Raw genomic sequence first — 15,598 nt, forward strand, 5'->3', positions numbered from 1 at the left:
TATTTGACTGTGCAAGTTGGTCCACTCTGCTAATTAGAGCGAAAGAGGTTTTGGCTCACTGGCTGGTCTTTCTGTGCCAGGACAAAACAAGAACTTATTTAGTCAGCACAACTGATACTAACGATGTTTAAAAAAAAACCTCTTAAAACAAAGGTCTTTTCTAAAATACCCCAAATTACTAATTGATCAATCCAGCAACGCTCATAAATAAACTATGGCTGTAAACATTGGGCACTTTGGTTGGAACATTTTTCACTGATGTCATGAAACTTTCTGTCACACAGGCATAAAATCATCTGTGTGATGCCAAATGAATTGTTCTATTTTTGTGTGACTATTCCCCACTAGGTTTGATTGACATATCCTCTTAACCAACCCTAAAGCAGAAACATGGGTGGGCGGGTTACAAAGGCCAACAGAGAGGACCTGTTCTCAGGTATACCACACATACACATTTTCAAACACTGTAGCCACTAGGCAAGCAATCAATGAAGCCAGTGTTGCAAAGCTGTTTTTCTCATGCACCTCCCCCTCCATCCCTCTTTCCTCCTTCACCCCTCTTCCGCTCCTCCTACGATGTGTTTTCATTTTATATTTCTAGGCCATGTTCAGTCAGGAAATGATGCAGTAAATATATAAGCTCTTATGGGAAAGGTCAGCCAAGAAAATACATCATCGTGTGGAGAAGGGAGTCATTATCCACATTTAGTCAGTCAGGCCAACAGAGTCACTGGTATACATCAATAAAAGGACTAATGAAGCAAGTACAATGGCATAAAATGAACCTGGGACAAAAACAGTTAAATTGTCAATTTATAGTTTGCTGACACACTTTTATAATCAAACTGCTTCAATAAAGTCCTTCAAATAACTGGCTGCAATCTGGATGTGACCTGTGACTGATGCTAAGATAAATGAATACATGACAAAATGAAGAAACAGGAATGATAGAAGGAAAGAAACAAAACTAATTTGGATTTTTTAAAACTTGTTAAGTGAAAAAAAATATAAAATAAAATATACAGCAGCTATAATCTAGGGAGAGGACAAACTTAATGGATGGTTTACAAACCCAAACTAAGGTATAATACAGCTTAACTTTGTCAGGCTGACATTAATCATTGTGCAGGAAACTTAGAGTGATTGATTAATTGTTTCACAAAAGTATATCTGAAGTTATTTTGTCGAACAGAATGATGATAAAACGCATCATCTGGAGATCTTAAGTCCCTTGTAATTTACAACTATATCACTGAAAGGCAGCAACACTTTGTAGCTGTGGCTCTGCACACAGGTAAGGTACATCCTTGAGAGGTGATTGTTATAGTGGAACACGATCTGTCTGTCTCTTCTGTTCAACTGTCTGTCTGTGCAAATCTCTTTTGTGTCCAGGACGGCAGGTGGGAGACAAAGAATGTGTGGAATGCCAAAGATGATGTTAGATGTGAACCCTCGCAGACACACACACACACAAAAATCCACTTTGAACGCTCAGCTCAACCTCCAACCTAAGTGAAGACAAAGGAACTACCTGCAGGGCAAATTAGGGATGTGTGGGGTGTGTGAAGGCAGTGAGTTATAATCTATCAGTCTCCATCAGCTCTGTCTACACTGAAAGAGCAAATTAGAGATTGTTGCTGTCCAAATACTGAATAACCTTTATGGATATAGTAAATGCAACCACTAACCTTGGAAGAGTCAGTATCTGACTACATAAATATATACACATACAGCACAGTTGTTGCTGTTGCTGTTGTCAGCAGTAAAATATAAGTGTTATCACCTTTATCCTAGTAGTAGTAGAAGTAGTAGCTACCAATGTGTATCACTGAAACATGCTCTATGCCACCCTTAGCATGGGAAAAGAGAGGGAGACTGTGCAGAACAAGCTTAAAGAAAAAAAGCAGAGACAAATAGAGAGCTTCTTTAGGACAGAGGACAAAAAGAGAAAGGATAATAAAAGGAGACGAGAAAACAGGATAAAATTGGGAGTCATAGATGTTATCAGAGGGAGAGTCTGACCCCAGGGTAGGATTAACCCAAACATCTGACCTACACACCCACTTACACACACACCCAAGCACACATACAAACAAAGAGTAATGAAAGACTTGGATGCTGTAGCCCGAAACTTTAATAATGTATAAGTACTTGAACTCTCTCTAGACAGGATCTTGTCCTGTATTTGAGCATACAAATGTATGTGTGTGTGTATGTGTGTGTGTGTGTGTGTGTGTGTGTGTGTGTATGTGCCATTGTGAGTCACAGCTCCCATTCAGAGCCAATTGAGCATGTGTAAGTAGAATCTAGATTACTTTGCGCTGAAAGACAAATCATGTTATACTCTTTACTGGCTTGATGCTATCAAACAACTGATTCAGAACAAAGAGGTCTGGGTTTACTGACAGCAGACAACTAGCCTCTACTGAGTGTGTGGATATAAGACAGAGGGGGCACAGAGAAACACTAAACACTCTAATTGTCACTGTTACGGTTTTATTTCATTTGCTAGTTGTAAATGTAATATTGGCAGTGGAGCAGCTGTTGGAGCCAGCTGTGTTACTCAAACCTATCAGAGATTACATCGCCTCTATTTGCCCAACTTTTAACTCAATTTCCAACCTGTGTGCTTTTGATGAAAGCCTGCATCACTAACATTTTTGGATAATGACTGGGGCCGGCATCCAGCCAATTACATTAGAGAAGTCATGGGGCCAACATAACACAGTCTCACATAGAAACACAGCTGACTAGACAAATCAGGAATGTGGTCTTGGGTAAATTCAGTTTAATCCAACTTTCATTATCTTAAAAGGTTTCCTCAATTTTTCAGTGAACCAGATGACTCAAAGGTTAAAAGGCCTTATGTTGTCAGCCATTCACCATGCTGAAGTGTCCTTTTTCAAGGATCCCTGCCAGTTCTGGGATTATTTGTCCTGTGTCTCACTTCTCACCTCCCTTTGGAGGAAGGTTTTCTATAGCTGCTCTCATCAATATTTTTGGATATTAACAATAGAAAAAAAAATTACCAGCCACTTCAGGCACACCTGTCTGGTCAACACAATGGAGCATATAACAGCTACAGAGTTAGATAGTTCACCTCAGCTACAAGGACAACGAATATTGGCTTTACATTTGCCAGATGCCCAGAAACACAATTTCAAATAAATGCTAATGTTTCTCTGCGTCTGCTGGAAGGATGTGTGAATAGACACCTGTTTGCTAACACATTTGCCATATCAACTTAAGGATGGTAATGTCAATGTTGGGTTTACAGATGTTCCATTGAACCCCAGTGGCCAAAAAAATACAAAAAAAGTAATAAAAAATAAGTAGATACTAGTAGAAAAGAGTCCTAAAGTCAACAAACTGACTCCGTAATTTCAGTTACAAACCAATAACTATCGTAAGTTTGCTAACATTTGCTAACATTCGCCACTATAAACTACTGCTCATACCAGACTAAATAAGGCTGTGGCAGCAAAACTCCTGTGTATTGATTTCAGCAAGCTTTTGTTTTATTTCTTTTGAATTGAACTTTTTATTTGCAAAAGAATTATTTCTTGGTATTTATTTCAAAAGGGACATAGTCTGGCTTTCAACCCGCATTAATTGCTTTTATGGCTACTAGGGGGCAAGGCAACAAGCTGTAAACAAAACATTGACATATCATCACCTTATAAAGTTGTTACAGCCAATGAGTTAGCAAAAAGGTGCCTTTTTTACACACTCAGCAGACAAGGAAAAACTTGAGCATTGATTTGCACTTGTGCTTCTGGCCACCTAGAGAATGTACATCCATTATTCACTCTTCTCTTAGCTTGTTTTGGTCTCCACTTATTCTTGAGGAAACTATCTGTCTCTTTAGCTTCTAAGTTCTTCCTTATGTTCACTTTGTCTGTATGCTGTTTTAGTGCTGAGTGGCCAGTGTACAGTGGGTTTATTAGAGATTTTTTGCTGAAAAGAGGAGCCTGCAGCCACTGGAAATTACTGCAGAATCAGGTGAGAATTTAAAGATCCCACCCAGACATGTATTAAAATTTATTTTCAAAAACTCTGCTTCGAACAATGATGTGTGTCTGATATGGTTTTTCCAAAAAAAAAAGGTACAATTACCACATTAAAATCCTTAAAATTACTTTGACTCCTTCTCCCTCATTAAAATTCCACAATATCTGAATATGTAAATATTGTTCATTTCTACTTTTTTTCCTACTTCACTGTAAAGTTTGTTCTCAGTGTATGTGCACTAAAGGCTTCAAGCTTCATTATCACACTTTTATAAGTCGTATATTTGACCACGATTGGCTCCAAACTAGCTATGATGTCACTGATCATGCTCGTAGGCCCACCATTTAAAATCTGATTTTCAGTCAGCACACAGAAACTTTCTATCTTCAGCAGATGAATGTGAAAACAACCTTCTAGTATCAAACTCTGTACATACATCATTCTGCACAGTGAAGCTCAAACATTCAACTGAAGGAGCAAGAAGAAAGTGAGTGGAGAGGGACTTGATCCATTGTTAATATAAAAATATTGATTAGTGCAATTTAAAGGTAAATTTGAACAGCATGAAAGTGAGGTTATGCCTACTAATTTGGTTTGGTGGCTATTTTTGGCTATTTTTAATCTTACTCATAAAATGAAATGAAAGTCTTATGGTAAGTGGCATGTGATTGCAGTCTGTAACGGGAGCTGACTGATTTAATGGATTACAGGCTGCCTGCTGAGTCACAGGTTATTAAGACAATAACCAATTGACTGGGGTGATGCTACAAATGAACTTCTGACTCCGAACACACACGCACACACATTACACACACACCCCCACGTTCGCTCAATGCCACACTGTAAGGCCTACAGCATATTTCAGATAAAAAGAATGTATTGTTTAGACTTGTTGGGAGGTCAGAGGTGGACATCTGCGGAAGGGACAGTTTCCATTACATCAAGTGTCCCTGGCTTCAACCCCATCCCGCCTCCCCCAGTCCCCTGCCATCCTCTCACCCTCACTTCACCCCCTGAAATACACAATCATACATGGACAGACACAGAGAGACACAGAGAGATAGCGGTCATCCAGTGTGAAGCTCAGTGATGGTTTTTTTCCCATGTGCTTGTGCCTGCTGAGATAAGTGGGCCAGCTGGACACAGAAAGACAGTGTGATGAGACAGACAGGCAGGCAGACAGGTGGACACGGACTGACATCAACTACAAAACTTGGTCAGATTTGGTTCCTACCATCTAACTCTAACCCCCCTTTTGTCAATTCATAAACCTCAGCCCTCAGCCTCAAAGGCTCATTTTGCTGCAAACCTACAAGAACTAATCCAGCTTTTTAATACACTTTATTTGTGATAATCATACCACAGTAAATTTGAAAAATGTTTATAAATGCTACTCAAACAAGGCCATCACCTATTGACTACTGCCAGCCCACTGGATTTAGTGAATGATGACATATTGTTATTATACTGACCAAGATTATTAAAAATCAAATCCAATAAATAATAGTAAATAAAAGCTTTCAGAACTATGTCTGATTTCACTATAGTACATAAAACCTGGTAAATGTATCAGAAAAAGTTGCATTATCACAATTTTAGGTACATTTTCTATAAATGAAGATTATCTGTCAATACTTTAGATTACCTTACTAATGTCTTCATATGATCTTAATAAGCATTAATATGAAAGATTTCTTTATAATTACTTTTTCATGATGCTATTGTAAAGTGAAATTCCTATAGAATTCCTACAGAGGGCAGACAGAGATAATTTAAGATAAACTAATTCATATCAAACCAACCAAGCTAGTCGATCAGTCAGTTTCTCAAAACATGTGGTATCATGGATACAAGCTGCTAGACTATTTGCATTCGCTTATGTCCTGATTATACATGTATAAGGCACAGGGCAGTCCCAGAATGTGTGTGTGTGTGTGTGTGTGTGTGTGTGTGTGCATGTTGGGTGCTGGGGGAGTTTGCTCAGCTGCAAGTGTTGTTCTCAGAGCAAACAACCTTTCAACTCATCTCCTCCTCCAATACGAATGATAATGAAACACAAGGGAGGCACAGTAATGGGGGATTCATCTGCTCATGTGATCCTGCAGAAAGTGTCATTATCATTGTCATGGTGTAAGGTGTGATTCCCTCTGTACAGAGCTGTAAACTTTGCATGTAAGCACAGTGAATTCTTACAGGTCAATGATGTCATTCTTTGTTGTTTTTTTGGAAGCGCTGCACATTGTGTATTGTGGCATTTCTTGTGAACTGTCTGGAATGAAAGGCAACCTTTAGAGAAATGTGACAGGAAAATATTATCTCATATTCTCTCTGCAGTCCCACTGACACAGTACCATCTATTGACATCCACCCACTACAGTCACACCACGAAATTCACTATTGTTCAGAACAACAGAAGAAAAATGCATCTTCAATTTGCACATAAGAAAATGAGTGGAAACTGCAAATTCCAAAAAAAATCTAAATATTGCAAAAAGGTTTTTGGTGGAGGTGGAAAAGTTGGCGTGTTGATAAAAAAGAAAAGTGCAGTGGAAACAGGTTTAATGAATAAATCATGACATATATGAAGCATGTGACTTAAATGTCACTCAAGCTTTTGCTCCACTGAAGAGATGAAAATCTCAGGTCTGCGTAAACCAATGAAGAGACTGTAACGTTCCTCAAATTCATGCATAAAATTAAGATAAGTGTTATATTTCCATCATGTTTTCCACATGGTTTTCCACTGTTTCAGGTCTGACTGGCGTCATCTCATTGCACCCTCTTCTTCTGTAATGACACTGGACTGGAGAATTAGCAACACCAACAGTTCTTGATGAGCCCAACCCCTAATATTCATATAACAGTAACACATTCATTTGCAGTTTCTTTCTTCTGGAAATTCAGTCAAAATTTGTGCTACATTTGGATGGAAACCTGGGTAATGATGGCCCAGCTTTTCAGTCAATCTCTGAGTGTGGCTGTCTGAAACAGGGATAAGCACTTTTTCCTTCCAACATTGTCGGATGACATGTCGTGCATACTAGTTCTTTTCAAACATGGATCCTATAGGCCTTTATACAGCAGAGCAGGTGGAGATGTGTCAACACTAGACTGAAGACAAATACTTAAAATGTGTTGTCAAGTCAAGTCAATTTTATTTATATAGCGCCAAATCAAAATAGAATTATCCGAGAGCGGGTCTAGACCGTACTCTTTGATTTACAGAGACCCAACATTCCCCCATGAGCAAGCACTTGGCAACAGCGGCAAGGAAAAACTCCCTTTTAACGGGAAGAAAGCTCAAGCAGAACCGGGTTCTGGGTGGGCGGCCATCTGCCTTGACCGGTTGGGTTGAGAGAGAAAGGAGGGGGAGAGAGAAACCCCCTGTGCCTTTCTGCACAGGTTTCTGTCACAGAATTTCAAACTGCTCCCTCATCCTTGAAAGGTTTATTTACATGCACACACAACATTAATATTAAAGGTTAAAGCAGGAGGCCAGCTGATTCATTTACATGTGACGCTGTAGTGTCATTTCTCCAAAATAATAGTTTATACAGTATGCTGTGGGTCAAAGATTTTATTTCCTGTCGAACCACCCCCTGCCTAACTATTCTAAACTTTGTTCAAATCAGCATTTATCCAACATCTCAAAGTGGTAAATGGTCCTAAGTGCCCTGATCACATACTGTCCTCATTTTAGTCACTGGAGTAAAAACATTTTATTAACTATCACCAGTCTGGTGATTTTTGAGCAAAGCTGTCCTAACCTGTTTTGAGTTCTTTAGAAGGTTTCAGATGATACAGCATGTACACATATTTCTTAAAAGATACAGTTGTGAAAGGAGTATGATTCTGTGCACAGAAAGAAGTGGTGTGCACTATTATAAATCAAGTCTTTTTTTCTGTTTTCATTTGAATTCTTAATTTTTGTGTGTTTGTGTATTGTTCACATTACACACATTATATGTTAATCCGGGATGAATGCAAGTGTACTTATCAGTATGTTTCAAAGTGCTGACTCATACAGGCAAAACAAAACCAATATAAGTGTTTTTTGGTCTTTTTGTGCTTTTTTACCATTGCTGTCAATGTTTGGGCAACAGGTTTGGTCAGCTGTGATATACTGCTACTCATTAGGACCACTGACAACCAAAACAGCGAATTAAGAGCCAAGACTCAGCAACATGTCCACACTGCCTCAGGGAAGCACAGAGGCTAAGTGAAGGAGAAGGATTCGAGCTGCCACGTCTAATCCAAAGGTAAATAACAAGGTTAGGGCAGCTGTGGCACAGACTGTCAAAACAAAGCACCTGTGAAGGAGCTGATGTGCAGAGCTTATGGTTTACTTTGATCACCATCTTAGTTTGATTCATGCATTCCAGTCAATAGTTAAGACAGTTCACTTAGAACCAAAAATATCAACCTGCTGGTGGCGTTAGAGTAAAAGTCAATGGATCATGACAGTAAGTAAGATTTTTCCTCTGGGGAACATGGATGATTATACAAAATTTTATGGAAATCCATTTGAAAGTGTTGGACTGATGAACCAACCAAGGAATTAAGCTATGAATGTAAAATAAAGTGGTAAAGAGGAAACTGTGAGATATGATTTGTGGAGAAATGCTGAATGCACAAAAAGCCAGAATGTACCATTCATGTCACTAACTCATGTTGTGGTTCAACGCAAAACTAATTTTGACAGTAATTAAATAAAATTAAGTTAAACTTGATCCACCGTACATCAATTTTTACACCAGTACACTTATACTGAAATTCCTACTTAGCGCTCAGCAATTCTTGAGAAGGATATTTCTGTTGCTGTTGATAAGCTACATATGGAGGTCAGGGTTCAGCCAAATTTAGTTTTCCAGTTGATTCCCCAATTGGATTAGACAGGAATTGAGGAAATGTACGGCATGCTGATGTATTATTTCATAAAAATTATGGAGGGCAGACAAAGGGCAAAGAATACAGTATCTGTTATCATGAAGATGGTAGATGTACTTTTAGTAGTTTAGTAGTTCTCTCTGTCTGCAAGCAGCGGAAAGGTCATAACTTCAGTAGCCACAGACTCACATCCAAATATGCAAAAGCAGACCTGAGCATAAATACACACTCACATAAAAACTGACTGTGTACTTTCAACTTTACTCTTAAACAGAGGAGGTTATTGAAGGTCAACCTTGAAATGAACAGTGTACAGTATGTGATGTTCTACATGCTGTATGTCAGCTGAGCAGTTTATTCAAACGAGAACAGTGAAGAAAGCAAAGCTTTAATCAGACTCTTAAAGTTTTTTACTGCATGGTATTGAATGTAATTGATTTAGAGATGTATCAGGTATAAAGTACCTTAATTGCTTCTTAATTGTATGGATCGCTGAAAACGACATACAGTACATTTCAACAAAAACTGTGCCCTTGTAATGGCAGAAGACTTCTCCTTCCAAGCTACACATAATTAAAGTTGTTAAGTCATCTAAAGACAGAATTTGCTTCAGTTAGCTGCCTGTAGATTCACAACTCCTGAAAAGAAAACATCAGTCCAATACAAGAAGGTACTTTCTCTGACTTACTTGCTTTTTCTGTGTAAATGTGAGACTTTGAAGTCCAATAAAAGAACATTATTTTTGTTTAATTACATGATTACTGTATATAAATTTGCTTCTTGACTTCAGGTGAAGATGTATTAACAACTGGAACTGCTATAACATATATTGTATTCACATTTATGATTATTTAAGATACAGCTAAAGGGTTATTTTCATTATCAATTAATCTGCTGTTTATTATCTTGATTCATAAATGAATCTGTTTTTCTTTAAAATGTCAGAAAAAAGTGAAAAACTCAGATCCCAGAGCCCAAGGTGATGTCTTCAAATGACTTGTTTTGTCCCAAAAACCACTGATATTCATTGTACCTTCATGTAAGACAAAGTGTAGCAGTAAACATGATTCAAGAATCAAACACAGACATTTAGTGTCTGTTGACAGTCTTCTTGTCACATTGTGGGTGAAGTAACCAGCAGAAAAAACATCAAACCTAAAAGACAGAGTTGTCTTTGTGAGGCTGGTTTCCAACACACTGATTAAGTCTGGTCTCCATTTAAAATTCATTTTCTAGATTAGGAGGAGAAGGAAGAATGTAAGTGAAAAAAGTAAGGCAGGTAAACTATCAATCTTACATCTCCTGAAACAAACTGAGTGTGTTTCCCTGTGTTCCTCACAGGTCAGGTTATTATTGTCACTCTGCCAAGTAATTACAGGCTGATGCCATCTCATAACACTCACTTTCTGTCATCTCTGCGCAGTGGCGTTCAGTAGTTATTTAAATTCCTTCACTGATTGAGCAGCTGACAGTCGTGATGCTGTGGAGGATTGCTGAGGAGTAATACTTCTGTGTTAAAGTCTAATACAGATTCAAGAAAAGATCATTTTGTGATATAAACATACAGATACAGATACAGCCAGTAGCTTTGTAGTAAAGAAAAGTTGTAAAAAACTACTAATTTATACTTGGTAGAAATGTAACATTGTCAAATATTAGCTGTTTAACTGTCATTCATTTAAAATAGAGAAATGACCACCTTTGCTTTAAAATGTTGACATACCATGAGGAATTGATGCGACTAGTTTTGACATAAACAACACGTGACTTTGCTCCTTCAAAACAATTAAACTGAACTTAGAGCTGAAATGATTAGTTAATTGATCAATTAATTGATTGACAGAAAATTGCCTGCTTTTCAAATAAAATGATTTGCTGCTTTGCCTCATCTGAAAGTTTCCTGAATATCTTTTCTTATTGGTTTTGAGACAAAAACAACATCATGTCACCTTGGACTCTGGGATCTGCATTATTCACTGTCTTCTGACATTTTTAAAAGAAAATCCATCAATTAATCAATCAGAAAATTAATTGATAATAGTTTTAGAAGTTTTAGAAAATGCTAAGACGCCTGAAATACATCAGTAACATCTGGGAGGTAAAGAACTTCTTTTTGCTTTAAATTTGTGTTTTGTTTTATTTGTTGACAATATTCTGTATATTCACCTGTCCTGCAGGCAATAAAGCTGCATAAATATATCTGTAACAACAGCCATGAAGTGCTCGTAAACAGAATGGTTTCTTCAAGTAAATGAAGTTTAACAGCTTCTCCCACTTGGTAAAAAGACTCTCTGTTCCTGCCCCAAAGCATAGATAATGTGGAACAAATACACAATGATAATGATTCATCATAGTCGATTCAAACAGTAACCATAGAAACATGTCGACAAACAACAGCCAACCAGTGACATTTCAATATTTCCCTTTTAAAAGACATTATAGTAAGAGCTGTAAATCAGAGTTTTTATCTTAAAAATCACCCAGTATAGCCAATAAAAGCTTATAGATGTTGGTTTAATTTCCTCTCATTTTCCTCTCCTCATTTTGAATGCAAGCACTCTTTGTTCCTCTTTACAGCACTGGGAACCAAAGTTAGAAAACTACATCATCTCAATAAGCATCACATCATGGAAAAAGACCCCAAAAGAAACACCCATTCTTATTTTTCAAGTTTCCAGTGACTGGTTTTTTCCCATTAAAACCCCATAGAGCTGACCGTTACAAACATACAGCAATGACACCTTTTACAGTTGGCTCATTGTGCCCAACTGTGTTCGAATCAAAGTCACTCTGGCTGAATGAGCACATTCCAGACAGGACGCCGCTGTAGCAGTGAGGGCGCTCAGCCCTCTAATATACTGAAGACATTTAGGTACAGTCTCTTTCATACACTTCTATAACATGTTCCCTTGCCAGGTTTCAGACTCATAAAACACTAAATGGAGTTTGGTGGGAGTTTTATTCAAGGAACATCAGAGACCAAATAAGGTCAAGAGTGAAAACAGTTGAAAGGCTCATTGGTAAAACTAAAAAACAGTTGATGTGGAGGGCAACCACATGTGGAGAAAAAAAGGGAAAACTGGAATATGATGTGATTTCAAAAGCTGAAATGAGTTTTCTCGGGTTGAGTACGGTTCATAAAGCAAACGTTTAAAACCTGTGGATTTCAACTGTAATTGGACTGACATTGTCAACAGTAAGTTTTACTGTACAGAGGAACGTCCCGTCCAAAATAGACTCCTACTGGGCTCACCTCACAATCATTTATATTGGCTAAACATGGAATCCTTTCAGAGCAACTCAACCAATGGCAAATAGAAAGTGAAGGTTCCTGGAGGCAGAAATAAGAGTGTTTTTTGGGGGGACAGAGTCTTGAAAAACAGTAAGATAAAAATGTTTCTTTTCAGCTGTAGTTGCAGGATGTCTGCAGGATGTCTGGAAATGCAGACGCTAATGATGATGCACTAATGAAACTCAGACTATATCTGGCTAAATCTGAAAACGCTGTTTAAGTGTAAAAACAATGAATGTTCACACCTGTGTTTTCAGATGGTTTTGTAAAGATCTCAGTCTGTTCTGAAAGTGCTAAATAAAAGGAAAATAGCTTCTTTTTTTTAATTTAATCAACTGGAAGGTGATTTTGAAACAGTGTCAAAAACACCAGCTTAGTGTGGATGGAGAACTAAAAGAGAAAAAGATGCCCAGCTGAGTGTGGGTGTAGTTTGAATGTCATGCTTCAACTTTTGTGCCAGGATAGCAAATGAGATTTCTATTGTGATCTACTAAAGCCAACTCTATCACCAGATAAGAATGTTGATATTGGACGACTCCAGATTACATTCAATGACAACACATTCTTGACATCCAGTGCCAAAGTTTTTAACTGGCAACTAGTATTGAATGGGTAAGGTTGGGGAAAGATGGCGGTTATGATAAATAAAATATGGTTAAGACATGGTTGGGTTAGTAACTTAAACACTAAGATATTTCCCTGAATTTAACCATCTTGATTCAGAACATTAATTGCAGGTCTGTGAAACCTTTCCAATGAGGCTGTCAGGTATACGAAGGTGAAAGTGTAGGCAGGTTTTCTCTCACATTGTGTTTTTTTCATTCTTTACACAATTACTTACACCAATTTTTGTGTGTAAAAACAAGCGCAACATATGAAAAGAAAAGCTTGTCTGAAAGTGTTCACCATTATCCCCATATTTGAATGATTATTGCATCTTGCCCCTCTCTACTTATTTATTTATTTATGTATTTATCAGGACCATGTACAGTGTTGAACATAAATGTTACCATTTGATGTACTGTACCAGAGTTAGCTTATAGCTAATTTTCATCTGCAGTCCCTTCGGTAGGTCATAATTAAAACTTATAACAGCACAACAACAAACAGCAGACTCTTCATCCTGCCTTCATGTGTGGCACTTCTGAACAGCTATGAACACTTTAGCCTTCAGACATGGTTGGATGACAACTTTTTGCGTTGTTCCATATGAGACACATTCCTTCACATATTAGCAATGACCATTGGCATTTGATTTAATCCGTGAGGTTGTCACGGAATTGTCCGATATAGATGTAACTCCTAGGGATACTTGGCTGACTAAAACATACATGACATACTGAATGTTGAATTGAAACAGACAACACCACTGTGTCTCATACAGGTCAGAGTCATTTCTAAGGAATTTAAGTTATATAAAGCCTAAACACAAGTAAGAAAAAGCTGAATTATAGTTGAAATTCTGAATTATAGTTGAAATCACCAATGGGTTTCAGCAATCAATGATAGAAAAGCAGAGCTCACATTTATTGTACAAAAATGTTGATGTGGCTCCACTACAGCAGTTTGGGGCTCAGGTGTTTTGCTGAAGGGAACATGGGTATTTTACTCTATTCTAAGCTGTTTTGGGGATTTGAACATAAGATTTTCCAGTCACAAGATGGCCCCTCTAACCATCAAGCCTCTGGCAGTCCACAATGTGATGGGCTGTGTTTAGTGAATAAGAAATAAGTGGGCAACAGACAAAACAAATGCTTCGTACATGAATGTAAACAGCGCAAACACAAAGCACAAACACTGAATCCCACATTAGTACTTTCTCACAGCTGTGAATGTTCAAAATAAAAAATCATTTCTGTCATCCATTGTCAAAAATCAGCCACCCACACACCCACACACCCACACACCCACACATGCTGACATTAAACTGGCACGGGAACAAGTTTGTTCTCGACCTTCCACTTCAAAGCTTATCATGACCCCCCTCCCCTCGCAGCCCCCCCCACCCCCCTACTGTCCTCTCTGTCTCTGATTTTCCCCAAACACACAAACAGCAAGTGAACTGCAAAGGAAACCCCTCACATCATTACCATACAAACTGAACGCTTCATTTCTCACCCTGGTGCAGCGTTTGACTTGTCTGCCACTTCCAGCTACCTCATTGTACATACACACCCACACACCCACACACACACACACACACACAAACAAGATGAGGAGGGCAGAGGAAGCTTAGTCTATTGCCAAACAAACAAACTATTTCTCTCCTACAGAGCTGTATAAGAAGAGCCTCACGGCAGGGAGTAACTAAATGAAAATCACCACAGCAGAGGTGTGAAAATGGAAATGGAAAGGGGACAGACCACATCATGTGTCTGATAATGGGTTTGTGAGATGGCGACTGTAAGTGGATGTTAATAATGACTGTTGATTGATGGACAACATTTGGAGTAGATTGGTAGCCTGCATGGTTTACCTTACTTCTTTAGCATATTGTATTTTACTAAAGACTTAAACACATGACGTTCATTTTTCTGGTGACAGCAGTTGTATAATGTCTGTGGTGGCTCTGAAGCAGCTTTCCAAAGTTGAAAAAAAAAAAAACAACCCAGCCCTGATGATGTCATAGGGGTTATCTCAGCTTGTGACCTTTTAGAAACTTTTGACCTACTAAGAATCAAGATATCTTGGCCTCTGCTGCTTCAATTTTGACAATTAGTCCCCAATTAGTTAGTCCCCAACTTTATGGAATTGAAATATTAAATCATCATAGTATTCCTTTAAGGAAATGCACCATATAGCATTTAGAGCTAGTAAAGTGCTGAAATAATCTGTATCAGACAAGACGACTGGACACCATTAGTGGGATTGGTCCACTTTGTAGTCGTCCATGTAGTCATTTAAGTCCATGTAGTCAAATGGGTCTTCAGTGAAGTGCTGCATGTGTTTCTCAAAACCTGCTGCATCCTCATAAAAAAAATATAATGTAAAGTTGCAAGTCTTCAGCTTTATGACTGATAATTTACTGTTGGTGTTAAAAATGCGTCATATCTTCTTTAACTGTAAAATCTATGATTGTTTTTTTTTTTAGACTTTTCGTGTTAAATATGTTTGCAGAAATCTCCCTTCATCTGTACAGCTGTCATCTGAGGACACATTCAAGTTGCTCTCCTATTGTGAAATCTAATCACAGCATTAGTCACATCTAACATCTAGTCACACTGGCTGTGACTGTGTGCTTCGCTGAAGCAATCACATGAGGAACTACAGTACAAGGACATCTGGAAGATCTGTTAGTCTGAAGATTCTACATGGTTGACAGTTCAGCCTCCATCTTAAAGATTTACTGCCACAAAAAGACAATTATTCTTAATTTTACTGGGTCACAGAGGGACTTTATTGACCCCT

The 15,598-nt window shown here is 38.1% G+C and overlaps 1 protein-coding gene across 1 annotated transcript in view; it reads right to left on the bottom strand.

The window, feature by feature from the left end:
- The window catches only part of col15a1b (collagen, type XV, alpha 1b), a 55,080-nt gene that overhangs the window by 38,503 nt on the left and 979 nt on the right, over window positions 1-15,598 (bottom strand). The gene's annotated exons all lie outside the window — the stretch shown is intronic.

Source organism: Thunnus thynnus, chromosome 12, assembly GCF_963924715.1.
Source record: "Thunnus thynnus chromosome 12, fThuThy2.1, whole genome shotgun sequence".
NCBI classification, from domain to species: Eukaryota; Metazoa; Chordata; class Actinopteri; order Scombriformes; family Scombridae; genus Thunnus; species Thunnus thynnus.